Here is a 19,229-nt window from a genome sequence, read left to right on the forward strand (position 1 = left end):
GTGGCTAGACAAAGCTTTGGCTGGGATTATTTAGTTGGGGATGGTCCTGTGTTGAGCAGGGGGCTGGAATAGATGACCTCCAGAGGCCCCTTTGAATCCTAATTTTCTATGACTCTATGATAGTTCGCATGACTGAAGCACCTTCATGGATAGGCATAAACTGCTCAGGAAGAACCAGCAGGGGAGAAGAGAAGTAGTTGTGCTTTCTGTAAAAGAGCTGTATGATTGCTCAGAGCTCCGGTATGAAACTGGAGATAGGCCTGTTGAAAGTCTCTGGATTAGGGTCAGGAGAAAAGCAAGGGTGAGGTCATGTTGGAGGTCTGCTATACAACACCAGACCAGGAAGATGTGGTGGATAAGGTTTTCTTCAATCAGCTAGCAGAAATTTCCTGATCACAGGCCCTGGTTCTCATGCGGGACTTCAATCACCCTGACATCTGCTGGGAGGACAATACAGCAGTGTGCAGGCAACCCAGGAAGTTTTTGGAGAGGGCTGGGGACAACTTCCTGGTGCAAGTGTTGGGGAGGACAACTAAGGGCCATGTTCTTCTTGACCTGCTGCTCACAAATAGGGAATAATTGGTGAGGAATGTAGAAGTGGATGGCAACTTGAGCAGCAGTGACCCTGAGATGATTGAGTTCAGGATCCTAAGGAAAGGAAGGATGGAGAGCAGCAGAGTAAGGCCCTGAACTTCAGAAAAGCAGACTTTGACTCACTCAAGGATTGGATGGGCAGGACCTCCTGGAAGATCAGTGTGAGGGAGAAAGGAGTGCTGGAGAGCTGGCTTTACCTTAAAGAAACCTTACTAGTTTCCCTATCAAATGTCAGTGGAATTCAGTACTTCCTTTTTCTCCCCTGAAATTAGTATTTTAGAATTGGAATAAACTGAATAGACAAGCTATAGGAAATGTTGAGGTTACTGTTCATGTAGGTCTGAAACAAGTACACTATCAGTATTTTGAAACTGGCCACAGGTTTCTCCATAAGGGCATGCAGAGGAAAGGATGAAAAAATGGGCAGGATTTAGGTTGGATCCTTTCCCATTTGTACCGTGGAATGAAACTGAGGACAACACACACAGCAAGGCACAGAATCTGCATTTTATATTTCAGTTCTGCCAAGAGCCTCTAAAATTATGCTCTTTATATTTTATGCACAAGGGAGATGTGCATTTCTCCCCAACTTTTAGCTGTCTCCATTTTGCCCATTACTATGAACTTTTCTGGTGGAATTTGACATATGTTTTTATATTTCTACTTATGGAAGTTAATTTCTTCATCTTTTGAAAGATGAATGAACAACAAATAGACTAAAAGAAGATTATTATACAGTCATCATAGTGATGGAGAAATGTTTAGAAGAGGAAAAACAGAACTATAGAACTAATCCAAAAACATTTGTTGATGCTTTGGAAGATAAAGTAAAGCAGAATTAGTGTCACTTTTTATGTAGTGCACTGAATAAGATTAAATACCACAAATGAACTTTTTCCCTCATCAGAATCTAACTAGACCTTGCAATCACATCTACAAGAAAATCCCCTGGCATTTGCTGCGTGTCTCAACAAAGGGAGTTCAGCACAGATCCCAGATCTGACTGCAGGAACAGAGCTCCAGACAAGGGACTTTGTCTATACAGCAGTGCACATAAGAATGCTTAGCATTAGAATTTTCTATATTTTAGTATAATTTTATAAATTGTATTATGTTATATCATACATATGATATTCTATAAAAGGGTATTTTTCCATAAAAATAATATGCCCAGTGCAAAGAATGTTGGCAGACCCCCTGTTGACACTGAATTTGGACCCAGCACCTATACCTTTATTCCAGGCTGGCACAATCCTCAGACGGACCACCACACCTGCCAGTTGATAACAGGTGAATTTATTGATACAGAATAAGAACAACAAAACAATACAAACAATCAAGCAATTCTATATCTACCAATCCTAGGGCTTTCATCGGAGTCAAGGTACATCTGATCAGGATACAGGCTCCACTCTGAGGCTCTCTCTCTTAGGTGTCAGCAGTCTGGAGGAGGGATGCCGAGGCCCACAACCCCGCTTTGGTGGGGTGTATGAGATAGGGCACACACCAGCAGCATGTCCATGGTGGCCTCAGGGGATAGGGATGGGGATGGGAACCACTCTCAAAGAAGAGAAGGAGGAGGACAACAAGGAGGGATGGGAAAAAAAGGAACAGGGAAGGATGGGAGGGACAAGAGAGACCCTTTGTTAATCTCCTGCCCTGCTGCTCTGGGGCCTTGTAGCTGGTATCACTTATCTCGTGTTATGGGACAGTATGGTATATACTTCTTTGGTTCCCAGGCTTTGTGTCTTTGTTGTGTTAGACAGCCTGTCTGCTTTAAAGGCTATGAACTTGTGTCTTGGCATGCACCCCTCAAATCTCAGGATATGTCCATCCGTTGGCCTTTTTGTGCTAGACAGCCCATCTGTTTTCAGGGCCACGAGAAGCTGTGTGTGCATCTCCCAAGCTCTTTAGAAATCCATTTAACCCCTGCTGCCCATCTTGACTACCTATAATGCATATATCTATACCCACAAGCCAATTTCCAAAAAAACAGGCCTTTAAATACTGTTTCTAAGACAAGAACCCAACATATTGCTTTTCCCCTATATGTGGATGTGACTAGAAAAGGACCAATGGCATACACTGTTCAGTAGAATGCCTTATGTGAGTTGTTTGTGGCTTCTTTCTATTTTCCTCTCACTGGCTATGATATTAGAGGTCTGCACAGATGTTCCTCTCTTGTTGTACATGGTTACTTTTCAAGTGGCTTCTCAAAGCAGATGTTTCAGCATACCCTTATGTTCTTTAAGAAACTGCAGATTGCCTTGGAGTTCTGTTTGATCCCACAAAGGGAAACTCCCACACAAATGACTTTTCTCATAGAGATTGTGTGCACAGATGCAGACATCTGAACAATCTCTTTCACTATCTTTTCATAATCCAAGCTTGCAGATTTCAGCATTGTTACTACTAAAAAGCCAAAGGCAAACAATCATTTTTTATATTTATCAACTGCTTAAAAATCTATGATTAACAAACAACCAGGGCAAAGAAAATTATGGTATCCATGTAAACAGAGAGTTTTAAAAGTTTGTGGGATGCAGCAAAAGTGGTAATTTACAGTACAGCAGAACAATAATTTCATCAGTAATTTGAACAATTAATTTTGCAATAAAATGGATTATCAGAAGGACATCCTGATTCATCAACTCCAAAAAACCTTTCATGGGAATGTAGCAATTTTAACTACATCTTTTCATTGGGAAAGGATTTTCAAGTCCAGATGGAAGTTCTCATTAAGAGCACATAGAAAAAGGAAGCACCTAACCCCAGAATGCCAAATAGTGTGGTGTCTAGAGTACTCACTGGGTGCATCTACCCATGCATTTATTTCACATTAAATTTACTGTGCACACAGTAAGTTACTGAGCAGTAAGCAGAAATAGGCCAGCTTCTACACATGCAGGCATTAAAGCTCATTAACTCTGTATGGACTGACTTAGAACTAAAGTTAGTCCCAAGTTAGTCCACACACACAGTGTTACTGTGCACTAAGACATCTACACATACATTACTGCACAGTACCTAATCGGGCATAATCACCATACTGTGCCTGTGTAGTTGCATGCCTGTACTGCACATTATTTTAAGGATACCGCACAGTAACTGTGCATGTGTAAATGTGCTCACTCACTCCTGCTTGTTATTCTTCCACCTGCCACGTCAGTGCCCTAAACATCAGGCTACGAACTATTCTACAGATCCCTAGTTCCAGATGCATTTTTAAGCACTGAGCTACACAGTGCAACCAATGGATATTTAGTTAATATTACCCAATGGACCAGTTCCAACAAAAGATAATAATCTATCTCCTGATATCAGTAGCCTAGTGATTGAGGTATCACCAAGCAAGCCAGGAAACAGCAAAGCAGAAACTTGAAACTGAGTCTTCCCTGTCCCAGCTGAGTCCTTTGGCCAACACGCCATGGTGGTTGACTTCTTTTTCATTAAAAAAAAATTAAAAGTCTCAAATTCTTCTCAATATGGAACGCAAACATTTTTGAAAGCTTAAAACAGGTTTTTAGAGATGGGGAAAGCATAATTTAAAATAATTCTACCTTGTAGTTTTCAGTATGTTAAAGCCTGATCTGCTTTTATTAAATCTGACCCTGGAAAAGAAGAGGGCCCCTCTAAATTCAACATAATCAGTAGCAGGACAATGGCTGCAGAGCAGAGACAGACACACAATTCAGTGAAATATGACCTATTTTTGGATAAACTACAAACATTTTCACTTACTATTGCAGAAAGATAGTGCTGACATTATTCACTCAGGCAGACCTGTTGTTATCCACAACAAGAAAAATAAGATTTAGAAAAGGAATGAACAAGTAGGCTTTTACCTCTTTTAATTAAAATTTTTAAATACTTCATAAGTTAAAATATTTGATTAGATACACAGTCCAAGTCAACAGCTTCATTTATTATTTTAATTGATATTTTAACAAACAGGCATTCCTGTTTACTAGCACCAAGATCCCTTTATTTATTGCAGCTTATTTTGGATGACCTTTATTCTAAGATCTTTTCAGCTCTGTGTTATTGGTAGAAGCCAAGAGCTCTGACAGCTGCTGCCAGCTCTAGGTGGTTTGTTTAAAACAATAGGGGGGTTGCCTAGCAACCTCACATCACATTGTTGGTACCCGACTGTATCTTACATTCCAAACTACTCTGCACGTCTTCAGAACTTAAAGAGCCACTGTCAAGTTCATAATCATGTATAAAAATGGAATTTTAATCTCTTTCCAATAATTAGACATTAGGAGAGGGAAAATGGAACCTATTATCAAAACTGATTTGGGCTTTGTAAATCTGTAGTAAAGGAGAGATCTTGGCTAAAACAATTTGTGGTTTAATTGTGACAAAAGTGTAACCCCAGGATTTTAAAAATAGAAACAAACAACCGAAGTATTTTCACCCCCCATCAAAAAATTATAATTTAGATAAATAAAATAGATCCTATAAATCTAAAGTTTTTATATGTACATACACACACACACACATTATACATACACACACACACACTATACATACACACACACTGTATAGAGGGGTGTGTGTGTGTGTGTGTGTGTGTGTGTGTGTGTGTGTGTGTGTGTGTGTGTGCGCGCGCGCGCGCACACACGCGCGCGCATTAGAATGCTTAATAAGGATATAACTCTCTCTATCCTCAAAGCAGGTTGCAGACACTAAACTTCACAAAAACCCTGATGGTACTTATGTATCTCTAATCTCCTGCGAAAGGAGATAGTGGGCAGTTAAGTGACAGGGCATCTGTGAAACATGCACACAGAATGTACACCCCACTTGCAATCATACATCATTTGAGTCTGCATTATGTAAACTTCCATCTAAGCTCAGGCAAAAGTTCAAACAAAGCTGATGTTTAAATACCTTTTCCATACACAGCCTGCCTTCCCCAGAAAAGTCTCCCATGTTCCACAGTAGAGGTGCTCAACCCCTGGCCCACAGAACAGATCCAGACCACAGTGCTGTGTAATCTGGGAGCAGAGCTCCCCAAAGATGTTGTAAGGAGCCCCACGAGCCATAGCCCTGTGCACTAGATCAGGTGCCAGAGGGCTGAATGCCCAGTATGTTTAGGTATATAGAGTTGCCCCCAGAAGGGGCTAGAGCAAGCTTAAACCCGGTCAGGCAACTGGCTAGCCACTACCCTGGTGAGGGTCATGGGAGAGACCCTAAAGATGGTACATCTGCCACCCAAGGGATGGACTAGCTAAGCCTATGGCCTAAGGTGCCTGCTTCAAGAGGGAGCAAGGCATGATGAGTCATTGAGCTATGAAAGAGACCCTGTGAGAGAGGGTGGAGTGGGTAAGGCCTGAGTGAGAGGCAGACGGTATGAATGGGCATGTGACTGAAGCCTGACAGTGTGGCCTAAGCTTGTTCTGGCAGTAGGTTGGAAGCATTTTGTCATCTGGATACCATCTGCGAGGCATGGGCTGTGGTGTAGGGGAGGTACAGAGCCGCAGATATTGCCCCGTCATTGGGGCATAAAATGGGCAGCCTCCCACCTTAATTACCAACTATTAATTAATTAATTAATTAATTAAGAACAAGGTATGGCAGTTGAGTAAGGTGGGAGGCATACCCAAAGGCAAGCGGAGAACCTTGCACTGTGGCTAGGTGGGGAGCCCCACTTTGCCACATTCTAAAAGTTTGGGGAATGACGCGCCAAAAGTTTGGATTATGGAAAAACAGTTTCAGATTTTGTCCATTTTAATGTTTATATTTTTTTCCTAGTGAGAGCCAATTACACATCAAAAAATAAAAACAAAAACATTTCATTTTGAAAATGTAAAAATGGGGTATTTCAACAATTTGAATTTTTTTCTTTCCATTTTAGGAAAAGTTGAAATCAACCATTTCCTGTGAACAGCTTTCAGTGACTGCAAATTGGCATTTTCTAGAAAATATTTTATCAAGGAATTCTTGACAAGTTAAAAAAAAAAAATCATAAAGGACAAAAATAAGAGAGGAGCTGTATTAAGAAAATAGATATGAAAGGAGAGGAAGCGGAGTGGGGGTGAGGAGAGAGAAGGGCAATTACAGAGAGTATCCTAGAAGGGAGAATAGTAAAAGGTATAAATTGACCAATAAGATTCATAGATTTTGTTGTATAAGCAACTCATAACCACAAGCAGCAACAGTGCATTTTAGGTAGAGGTGGTCTACCCATATCAGAGAAGTCATGTTGCCAATTTGGCAAGTAGCGCATGTAGCTGACATACTGGAATCCAAGATGCTGCTGTAAATTCATGTTTTGGTCAATATTTCATCACCTACTAGGGTTAGAATTTAATTCCAATGACAAAATCCAACATTGTTTGAATCAAGATCAATTGTAACATTTGTCATGGTAGCCATGTTGGATTCTAAGATGGCCGACACATTAGCAAGCATATAGCGACTCACTGTAATAAAAAAAACCCTAGTAAACAATATTCTAATATGAAACTTCATAGATGCTGTCATTACAAATTTCATAGCAGGCCTACAGTACTGAAAATAGGCTAGCGTACTTGTTCTAGTTATACTGAATAAGACAATACATTTTTTTTAATTTCAGAAGGCAGATAAGTTAGGTATTAATAATACATAACTCCATGGCAATGAACCATAGACATATGTTCCACTCAAGGCAATAGGAAAATGTAATAGTCTAATCCAATGGCAATATAACAGTAATACAATGATATATACAAGATTAATACAATGGGTAATTGCACTTTTTCAGATCTCTTCATTACTTGAATCTGTTTCTGAATCCCTGCAGTTATTCTATGGATTGCAACATGCTGTCTCATAGCACTCACAGTCAGAAGTGTATGACATTATTCTGCTGGCACAAGCATGTTCGTCCCCAGCAGTCTGTCTTGCACTTGGCAGCTTGTTATCCAAAGGTATTCTGCTGGTAATGGTTCAAGTGTGTTTATGATAGGAACATAACCATCATTTTCAGCTTGACAGCCACACTGGTCAGGCGATGACAATGATGAAATAGGTTCAAGCACACTTCTCCAAATGAGCCTTTTATAATTGGCTATTGTTTTTATATCACATGATGACAGTCCAAATGGTATCATCATTAGATGCTAGTGTAGGCAGTATAGGACAAAATCCAACAATTGATGGTGGTGAAGTATCCTTGGAAAAAAACTGGGCAAGAATTGTCTACCTTAGTACATCAACATTCTCTTGGTTGTCAGCCGATCTTCTCCCCAGTGTCCGTGGTAGCTGTCCTGACATCTGTTGAACATCTATCTTGTCAAGCTTTTTTTTCATGTTACTACCCATACTATGGACAGATGGTTTCAATGACTTGTTATGGGGCCAGCATCATTGGAATGACTTTGTTAAATTCAGGTGGTACATCTTTCAAGATTCTGTGTTGCATGAAACTTTTGTTTTCCATCCAGTGTCTCCTCCTAGATGTCAATGTTGTCCAATCAAAACTGAACAAAATGACTGGGAATGAGATTCCTTGGGATAACAATTCCATTTTCCCAAAATTCTTTTTAAGTTTTTTCTCAGCAATCGTAGTCTCAATACGATGAACTGTGTCATACAGTATTCTGCATCCAGCAGTATGGAGACTTTGTGACAGCTTCTTAGGTCTAGTTGAATCTCTAGCTGAATTTAGATCTATATTCAATTTCTAATTCAAAACAGCATACAAACAGCTTCTCAGGAAATTTCAGTTACATCCCACCAAAACCAAAGAAAACTTTCCATTTTTTATTTGAGAATAAGTGATTTTAGTCTATATATTGTGAAAACAAATGTGTATTAGAATAGTAGTAGTACCTGCATGAATAATATCTCACAAACTTGCTGAAAGATAATAAGTGCACTTGCAGCTCTGCAGATCACAACACATAAATCATAATACAGTGATTCCTTCCCTTCCCCCCTGCCAATAATTACCCTGTAAAAGGGAAGAAAAAAAAAAAAAGTTCTCAACTTATCAAAAAGAGGCATTAAAAAGCAATAAAATGTTGATCTGCTTTTGTGTTAAAGTTGTTGAATGAAAGTTATCTGTATGTTTGTCAAGCCCGGGAGCAGTGGTTGGGAGAATGGATGGCATTAATTAAAGAAGTCTGATAAGAACATTACCCTCATTCTATATCTGGGACTTGACTGTGCAATTTGGGATGTGTCAACAGTGCTCTGCAGAGCAGCAGGGCACTTCTATACATTGGGTTGGAGGACTGGGGCTTGATTAGTTCTTAAATCATTTCTAAATGATTAAAGAGAAATGGAAAATGCTAAGGAGCATTCTTGCTCTATTACCTGTCACCAGCTTGGTTGATTCTCACTGGCCAGTGCTGTTCTCTTTTCAGTATCCTTTCAAAAAAAATAAAATAAAAAAAATCTCATTTCAAATTAAGAACACACATACATTCATAACTATCTGATTTTTCACTTGTACCAGTGTTTCTGGCTACCTTTTTAAACCAGGCTTTCTGTATATATCAAGAGGGCCCTGTAAATAATCTTCAACTGTTTATCCTGTGTCCCAGAACACACAAGAATGTCTATGAAGAAGGACCCAGGTATTCACTGTAGATTTCAGTCAACAAAACACTGGAAAGCAAGTATACCATCATAATACTGAGAAACACAACTGTAGATTACACTAAGCAACATGAGCCCTCTACAGATAATATCAATATTAATAAAGCATCAGGAACAGCTTCATGTATTTGCACAAAATATGTAAAGAATAAATAGCATAAAACTAAAGATCACTCCTGATTTAAGTATTATGCTATTAAAACCATGCGCCATCTCCTACATTTCTCCAACAGAATATCAATCAGTACTTTTCACCAAAAGCCACAACAGCTTACCAAAAAGGGAAATTTAAAGATGTCACAGAATGTAAGGATCCAAAATTATAGCAAAATATAGCCACACTCATTAGCCCATAACATTGTGGTATGCTCATATCTAAAGCAAGGGATATCTCCCTAGGAAGTACAAAACAGTGGTTGGTGTCACCTCTACCAGAGGAATGAATGATTGTTGAAGCTTGGTGTATTTACTGCTTGGTAATACAGACAGAAATGCTGGGGGGGGGGGGAAAAAAAAAATCACAAATAAAACACATTTGTCATGGCACGATGTATTTAGCAACTCCATTGTATTTCTTGCCCTATCTAGCGTAAAAGGTATTCTTTTTTTCCCCAGAGAAATTAGTAGGAGAAGCCAAAACAATCTAAAATGTCTCAGGTAAAATGAAAGAAAACGGCTTGTTAATACATGATTGCCATGTTCGATTTTTCATCACCTATCCGCTAGTCAGGAATGGCAGGGTTCTTACATGCAGCCATGGACCTATGGGGTTGCTGCTCAGAAGATTCTAAATCAAGTTGTGGCTTTTTAGCCTGTGCTAATAATACATAACACTCATTAACTCAGCAATTGCTCCAGTCATATCTTAGAGAGAGAAGATTCTGTTTAAAATTTGCTGTACCTTTACCTGTGTCTGCATCATGAGTCATTTGCTTAGTGTATGATAGTTAAGCCACAGTAAAAGCCTGTTAACTGTGTAATCTATAGGGAAACTCCTGAAGAATAGGAAATTATTTCTGTAGTTCTACCTCATAAGAAAAGACACAGATCTGCAGTGTCCAAAGCTGTTCTAAGTGTCATGGGAAGAAACACCTCTGCATTTGAATGCAAATCTGATAGGTTCATACCCCATTAAACAGACAACTCTAAAGTAAATTGATGAATAAGAAAATTATTAAACTAGGTAAAAATAATAGCAGAAGCCAATATTTGCCCTAAAAATATCAGAAGTATCATAAAACAAGACAGAGATAAGAAACCACAAAAATGATCTACAGGACCTTTGAGGGGCGAGGGTGAAATAGATTGATCAAAAATATTTTATTGATTAAAAACATGTTATTGTATATTTTTAACCATTGAAAATATTCAGAGGAACAAATATACAGAGATGGGCCTGAGCAGCAGAGTTTCAGATCCTGATCTGACTGTCAAAACTCTCATTCTCTGCAGTTAATTTGACACTACAGTTTTGCTCAACTCATTTTTTAAGACAAAATCCAAATGGAACATGTTGGCCTGTATTCAGATTCAGAATCTGAACCTCCTAAATATCAAGCAGGATTTTGGATGGAAAGATGTCTTAAGCTGAATACATATGATCATTAAACGAGTCCTAAAATAGTATTTACACAGACACACAACAAGAATATTTAACATACAATGTATATCTGGGTATACTTATAGGATGTATATGCTTCACCTTCAAAAGCACTCCCACCACTTTCTTGCCGGCAGAAAAAATACGTCAGTGCTTCTTTGTAGCCCAGTGGTAAAATTCATATTGTAAAAAGCAAAAAAAAAAGGTGATACGTGTGAGGTCTATGTTGTGTTTGTCAGTGATGACTTCAACATGTAGTTCAAAGAGAAAGGTAGTTAGCCATGTTAGCCTGAAGTCAAACAGAAAGCAGGGCAGGGTGGCAAGACTAATGCATTCAGAAATAAATACATAAGCCTTTGGAGGCAACAGCCTACTTCATCAGATTCTATGAATGGACAAGCAGAAAGCAGGGGTACTTTCTATTGGGCACATCTGCACAAGATGCTTTCCTAAATAGATTCATAGATGTTAGGGTCGGAAGGGACCTCAATAGATCATCGAGTCCGACCCCCTGCATAAGCAGGAAAGAGTGCTGGGTCTAGATGACCCCAGCTAGATACTCGTCTAACCTCCTCTTGAAGACCCCCAGGGTAGGGGAGAGCACCACCTCCCTTGGGAGCCCGTTCCAGACCTTGGCCACTCGAACTGTGAAGAAGTTCTTCCTAATATCCAATCTAAATCTGCTCTCTGCTAGCTTGTGGCCATTATTTCTTGTAACCCCCAGGGGTGCCTTGGTGAATAAATCCTCACCAATTCCCTTCTGTGCCCCCGTGATGAACTTATAGGCAGCTACAAGGTCGCCTCTCAACCTTCTCTTGCGGAGGCCGAAAAGGTCCAGTTTCTCTAGTCTCTCCTCGTAGGGCTTGGTCTGCAGGCCCTTGACCATACGAGTTGCCCTTCGCTGTACCTTCTCCAGGTTATCCGCATCCTTCTTGAAGTGTGGCGCCCAGAATTGCACGCAGTACTCCAACTGCGGTCTGACCAACGCCCTATAGAGGGGAAGTATCACCTCCCTGGACCTATTTGTCATGCATCTGCTGATGCACGATAAAGATTAGAGCTAATTACTGTGCAGAAAGCATCACCATCTACACATGCACAAACTTACTGTGTAGTAATTTGCACTAATTGCAAGTAAATTTGCTACCTGCAAATGCAAGTAGCAAATTTACTCAAGATTATTTACTGCATAAATGTGCTCATAGTCAGCTGGGCAGCAGGAGGGTGGAAAATTGCTCTCTGCCCCCTGGAGCTGCCTGCTGCCACTCTGGGGATAACATCCCCCTGCCCTGGGAGCAGAGAGCTCGCAGCCCCTGCTCCATGATCCTTATCTCCCAGCACCAGCTCTGTGGTCATGGGGCTGGTGCTAGGAGAGAAGGATCTGCCAGCACTGGCCCCATGACCATAGAGCTTGGGCTGGGAAAGAATAATCTGTCAGCTCTAGCCCCATGACCACACGGCTTGGGTTGGGGGATAAGGATCTCCTAGCCCTGGTCCCACAGTGGCTGGGAGCTCCCTGCTGTTGGGTCAGGGGGAGATTGTCCCTGCCCAGGCTCCAGTGATGGAGACTGTCCTAGCAGCAGGCAGCTCCCAGGGGCAGGGAGGACTATCCCAGCCCCTGCCAAGGCATAGCTGTCTCCTGGCCCCTGGGTTTTCACCCAGGAGGAGCCTAGAGCTCCACCTAAATGGTGCTGGAACCTACTGCAGGGTCACAGGGAGCAGGAGCAGCTTTCTGCTAGGACCATCATATCTGCTCCCAAGTCCCTGCACATGTAGATGTGTGCCCAGGAGAGTTTACTCTCAAATACTTTGTTTTAGAGTAAACTGCTCCCGGATTATTTGCATGTGTAGATGCACCTATTGTATTCTATTTCCTTTCTATTTAGTACCCCTGCTCTCTGTATATCCATTCATGGCACTGGATGACAAGGACTGTTGCCTATAAAAGTGCATGAATTTCTGATGTAGTTTGAAGTAAAGAAAGCAAAATCAATGGCTTTTGAGACCAGAATCTCCCTCTTTTAAAATATGTGGACTATGTATTGCTAGCTAATGTTAATCATGGAAAAGCAGAACAGCATTTGGAAAATACGGGGAAAAGCCTGTTTTTTATTGAAGTGAATAAAGAGCATCTAAAGAAGGACTATGTCAGAATAGAATTCAGGCTGGTAATCCGAATCCTCATGGTGATAGATGAGGAAGTAATTAAAGCTTTTGAAGTATAATGTAACTGTCTAAAATGAGAGAGTGTCATGGAAAAATAAAGCCCAGCAAGTACAAAATCACTGTGGATGAGCAAGAGAAAATAAAGTTAGAATATTTTAGCCACGTACCAAAGAAAATTACATACCATCTGGAGAATAGAACGATGCAAGGGTATGCACAAAGAAAAAGGTTGAAAGGAAATGCAAAGCAATGGAAAGTATTTGGGGGCCACATTGAAGAGTGAACCACAATTATGATAGAAGGCTGCACAGAAGGTTTTCTGCCTTCACAAATTATAATATAAAACAATGACAACATACTGAAATATGAAAATTCAAAGATAAAGTATACTATTACAGAGGATAGCAGGGCCAGAAAATACCTATTTGTCTAGCCCGGCCTAGTGCTTTATACAGAATTTAACATTTCCATATTACTGTCTCATTTATCTATATTTGTCTTATCTGACCAGTTCTTGAACTTCAACAAGGATGAGTCTCCATGACCTCATCTAGCAGCTCCATCCATCAAGAACTAGTCTCAATGAAACTTTTTTCTTCCATTTCTTTGGATTATTACTTAATGCCTTGCCAAATTCGGATAATCATCTCTTTGATGGATTTAGTATATTTAAGTTTCAAAGACCAAGTATGGTATAAGAGACTTAGGCACTTAAAATGGCATTTAGGTGTCTAACTATACCCTGGAATCAGAACTCATGGCAGAGGTGGTATCTTTTATTAGACCAACTAGAGATTTGCAAAAAAAAAAAACCCAAAACAAAAAAACCCACTTTATTTGCAAGCTTTTGGGTGCACACACCCTTCCTCAGGCATATGATACGGCAAAGATTGTAAAATTTCTCCTATGTGGAAATGAAAATTCATATTTCACAGGACAGCTGAAGGTGTTGTAAGATCTTCTGGTTGGAATAGTTCATTTTATGCAAATTAGGCTCAGACAAAAGTTAGAACAATGTTTTTACCTCAATGTTGTCTGGTGTCAAGCAGGATGTTGAATTACATTTTCTTCTGATTATGATATTTCATATTTTGCAGGAGGATGGTGTAATGAATGTTCTCCTGGAACATTCCAAAGATTGGTCTTTTCCTTCAGGGTTTCCTGGCCAGCTCTAGGCAGCTGCATGGTGATTTTAGGCAACATCCTGCTCAATGTGCTTCCTGTTTTGGGTCCTATTCTATAGTACCCAACACTCCCCATGCACTGTAAAAAGAGCTTTCCTGCCCAACACAGGGTTCTGGATTCTAAAGTGTAGGTACCACAGTGCTTTTACTGGATCTAGCCACAAATCCACAAAATTCAAGTAAATTGGTGACTCATGTGAAATGTGTTCACCCATTCTCATTAGTGGGAAATGTCCATTGTTTTCAGTCCAATAGACAGAAGTCTAAATTACAAGCCAAGACCTAATACCCTCCCATACAACGCGGTACTCTCTAGCTGTCCTTTCTAGATAGGGTAAAGGCTGCATTTAGAATGAAGACAAAGAAATTATGGAGACAGAAAAAGGAATTCTCATTTTTATGAAATAAAAAGTAAGTGTGATCCTTAACTTCAAATCTTGGTCTTTTTCCTTTAACTGTTTTCTCTAGGAAATGGGGCAAATTATAAACTATGCCGGTAAAAGCAGATACCTAACTGCACAGTAATTGGATCTTTGAGATGCTGTAGTCACCACAGATATCACTATAGCTGCACATATGCATCAAAATAAGCTTGATATTTTTAGCTTACTATTAGGGATATGCATGTACCTTGTGACTCATGCTCTTTTGCAAATATCCCTCTCTGAGTCCTCTTACAAATTCTGCTTATGACTGTTGAGAACTCTGAAAACCAGGGATAGAGAGTGGGTCATGGAAGCCACATTTACTAGATCATCAAGCATAATCTACTATGGCTGGGATATCAGTAGTGTGATGTAGTTCTGTAATGACCACTTGTGCTTAGGTGACAAAATGCATGTTTAGAAAGTCCATCAAATTGTTAATAATTCCTGAAATGCTGAGCCACCAGGCTTATGCCATGCAGATGACACCATTTTCACAGCTAGATTCTCTCTTTGCAGTGGGGCAGAGGAGAAATAGGGCTCCCTCTGGTCTTCACGTAGTATATATAACACATACTGACACTACTGACTATTGTATTACATTGACTATTTTTCTGGCTCTTCTTGAGTCACTTCAGGAATTCAACAGATTGGGAACAACTGCTGATAGACTCATAAGAACTGTTCCTGCTAGCAGTACAATGGCTTCCAGATCTGCAGATGGCACACCATCTGAAATTCAACTTCTCATCTGTTCAACTTGTCTGTGAAGTGTCTTGCCATTTAGAGTCATGGTCCTTATAGAGTCATAGATGTTAGGGTCGGAAGGGAGCTCAATAGATCAGAGTCCAACCCCCTGCATAAGCAGGAAAGAGTGCTGGGTCTAGATGACCCCAGCTAGATGCTCATCTAACCTCCTCTTGAAGACCTCCAGGGTAGGGGAGAGCACCACCTCCCTTAGGAGCCCATTCCAGACCCTGGCCACTCGAACTGTGAAGAAGTTCTTCCTAATGTCCAATCTAAATCTGCTCTCTGCTAGCTTGTGGCCATAATTTCTTGTAACCCCCGGGGGCACCTTGGTGAATAAATACTCACCAATTCCCTTCTGTGCCCCCGTGATGAACTTATAGGCAGCCACAAGGTCGCCTCTCAACCTTCTCTTGCGGAGGCTGAAAAGGTCCAGTTTCTCTAGTCTCTCCTCGTAGGGCTTGGTCTGCAGGCCCTTAACCATATGAGTGGCCCTTCTCTGGACCCGCTCCAGGTTATCCGCATCCCTATTGAATTGCGGCGCCCAGAATTGCATGCAGTACTCCAACTGCGGTCTGACCAGCGCCCAATAGAGGGGAAGTATCACCTCCTTGGACCTATTCGTCATGCATCTGCTGATGCACGATAAAGTGCCATTGGCTTTTCTGATGGCTTCGTCACACTGCCGACTCATGTTCATCTTGGAGCCCACTAGGACTCCAAGATCCCTTTCCACTTCCGTGCCACCCAGCAGGTCATTCCCTAGGCTGTAGGTGTGCTGGACATTTTTCCTCCCTAGGTGCAGCACTTTGCATTTCTTCTTGTTGAACTGCATTCTGTTGTTTTCTGCCCACTTGTCCAACCTATCCAGATCTGCTTGCAGCTGTTCCCTGCCCTCCTGCGTGTCCACATCTCCCCATAGCTTTGTGTCATCTGCAAACTTGGACAGAGTACATTTCACTCCCTCGTCCAAGTCACTGAAGACATTAAAGAGTATCGGTCCAAGGACCGAGCCCTGCGGGACCCCACTGCCCACACCCTTCCAGGTCGAAATTGACCCATCCACCACGACTCTCTGGGTGCGACCCTCCAGCCAATTCGCCACCCACCGGACTGTGTAGTCATCCAAGTCACAGCCTCTTAACTTGTTCACCAGTATGGGGTGGGATACTGTATCGAAGGCCTTCCTGAAGTCTAAGTATATGACAACCACCCCTCCTCCTGTGTCCAGGCGTTTCGTAACCTGGTCATAAAATGAAACTAGATTGGTCAGGCACGATCTGCCTGCCACGAACCCGTGCTGATTTCCCCTCAGCATAATTTGTCCTGCCGGGCTCTCACAAATGTGAGCCTTGATAATTTTTTCAAAGACTTTGCCAAGGATGGATGTGAGACTGATAGGTCTATAGTTGCCCGGGTCCTCCTTCCTCCCTTTTTTGAAAATGGGGACCACGTTGGCCCTTTTCCAGTCCTCCGGGACTTGGCCCGTGCGCCACGAGCTTTCAAATATTCCTGCCAGTGGCTCTGCAATGATGTCAGCCAGTGCCTTCAGCACCCTTGGATGGAGCTCATCCGGGCCTGCCGACTTAAAGGCATCCAGTTCTTCCAAATGACTCTGCACCATTTCAGGGTCTACGCATGGAAGTCTGGCGCCTTGCTGCTGCCTCTCTACAACTCCAGGGGACCGCAAGCGGTCCTGTATGATACTCATCATCCAGCTTTAAGAACTTTTACATGTGCCCACAGTGGCCTGGTTGCATAGCTTCAGATATATATAGGATTATTTTATTTGAAAATCCAGAGGTAAAGTAGCTTGTTTTGCAGAGAACGGTATTTCTTACTTGTCTTATCGTACATTTGTAGTAAGCACAGAATAGGTGCTGACAGCTGGTGCTACCAGAGTTGTTGCTGACAGTGAATCCTAGCCAATTTTCCTGGGGTCACATAACACAGGAAATCTAATATAATAAAGGGCTTAGTCTGTGCGTCTGTGTGTCTGCCTGTCGATAATGCTTCTAGCCAACCGTGTATCCACTGCCAAAAGGGTGGGTGGTGATTGGCTGCACGGGCCCAGGCTGCACGTGTCCAAGTTTGAGCCATTGCTGGGGAAGTTTGTGGCAGCAGCAAACACATCCCAGCTGCCCAAGCACTGGGGCTTCCCCATGCCTCTGTGGGTTGTCACAGTGCTGGCACCCTCCCACACCCACTGCCTGTCCCCAGTGCTCCCCAGAAGAGCCAGCAGGGTGGAAGAGGCAGCGGGTGGGGAGGGAGGGAGTGAAGTGGGGTGGGGTGGGAGGAGGCGAAGGTAGGGTCATAGTGGCAGCTGTTGTCAGGGCCAGGCAGCGGGGAAGCCCGACTGTGAGGTAGAGGCAGGCAGGGGGAAAGAGCCCCTGCACTAGAGGCTGGAAGGAGGCAGCAGCAGCGGAGAGAGTCTTTACATGGCTGGCCCAGAAGGATGGGGGGGGCTTGTAAACATTCCCTGAAATCCATTATTCTTGACAGGCAATTAGCTACTATAAAGGATAATGGACAAAAGCTGTTGGAGTTCTTCTTATATTATAACTTGTGTATTACCTACTAATTCTTTCAAATGAAGCCATGCCATAAAGTATGGAGGCATGCATGATCTGGCCACTGGTACCAGCTGGACCTCATTGTCATTAGGCAGGCAAATCTCAGTGATGTCCTTACTCATAGCTACCATAGTACTGATTGTGACATTGATCCCTCGCTTGCGGTCACTAAGATCAAACAGAAACCAAAGCAAATCTTCTGCTCTAAATGTCAGAGTTTGCCATGCATTAATATCACGATACATCTGCTGTTTATGGACGCTTTGGAGGAGGCTCTTCCAGAGCTGCATTTCTGAGAGACTACTGAAGAGAAAGGGGGAAGCCTTAAAAAAAGAAAAAGATCTGCATCACTGCTGACTCTATATTTGGCAAGTAAGTCAGAAAAAACCTAGATTGGTTTGAGCAATGTATTTGGTAGCTGTGTTGGTCTAAGCCAAAAAGAAATGCAAAAATCTAGAACTCTTCATTCAGAGATTCATAGATCATGAGGCAGGAAGAGACCTCAGAAGATCATTGGGTCCAGCCCCTTGCATCAGGCAGGAAAGACAGTTTGGGTTAGGCGACCCCAGCAAGGTGACCATCCAGTCTCGTCTTGAAGATTTCAAGGATAGGTAATTGCACCACCCCCGGAGGGAGTTTATTCCAGTCTGGACATCCTAGCTCTGAAGAAGTTTTTCCTGATGTTGAACCTGAAATGGTCTTTCAGGAGTTTGTGGCTGTTACTCCTGGTTTTCCCCAAGGGTGCCCTAGTGAACAGTTGTTCACCAAGCCCTTGATTTACACCTGTGATGTAGTGGTAAGCTTCTATCAAGTCCCCTCTGTGCCTTCTCTTTTTCAGGTTGAAGAGTCCCAGGTCCCTCAGCCTTTCCTTGTAAAGCTTGCCATGCAAGTCTCTCAATACTGGACGCAGTACTCCAGCTGCAGTCACACCAGTGCCAAGTAGAGTGGAAGAATCACTTCCCTAGTTATGATGGAGATGCATCAATTGATGCAGGCCGGGGTATTATTTGCCCTACTGGCTACAATATTGCACTGCCGGCTCATATTCATACTGTGGTCTATTATTACCGCAGCTCCCTTTCATTCGTGGTGCTGGTCAGTTTGGCATTGCCAAGCTTGTAGGTGGTGTGTAGGCAGGGTTTGTCCCCAGATGGAGCACTTTACATTTCTCAACGTTGAACTTCATTTGATTCTGATCTGTCCAACTTGCTAGCCTGTTTAGGTTTGCCTGTATCTGCAGCCTATCTTCAAGCGTGACCACGCTTCCCCATAACTTGGTGTCATCCGTGAACTTGGCCAGTGAGCTCTTCACCCCTGCATCCAAATCATTGATAAAGATGTTGAA

At 42.1% G+C, this 19,229-nt stretch overlaps 1 long non-coding RNA gene across 2 annotated transcripts in view; it reads right to left on the reverse strand.

The window, feature by feature from the left end:
* Window positions 1–1,890: 1,890 nt before the first annotated feature.
* Window positions 1,891–19,229, reverse strand: part of LOC109280812 (uncharacterized) — a 56,443-nt gene continuing 39,104 nt past the window's right edge. The window contains exons 3-4 of one of the 2 annotated variants that reach the window (XR_009459811.1): window positions 8,905–8,958; window positions 1,891–8,269 (exon numbers count right to left, since the gene is read on the reverse strand). This is a non-coding gene — a long non-coding RNA (uncharacterized LOC109280812). The remainder of the gene's footprint in view (window positions 8,270–8,904; window positions 8,959–19,229) is intronic. The other variant, XR_002087236.2, reaches the window with a different exon arrangement.

Source organism: Alligator mississippiensis, chromosome 2, assembly GCF_030867095.1.
Source record: "Alligator mississippiensis isolate rAllMis1 chromosome 2, rAllMis1, whole genome shotgun sequence".
In the NCBI taxonomy this organism is placed as follows: domain Eukaryota; kingdom Metazoa; phylum Chordata; order Crocodylia; family Alligatoridae; genus Alligator; species Alligator mississippiensis.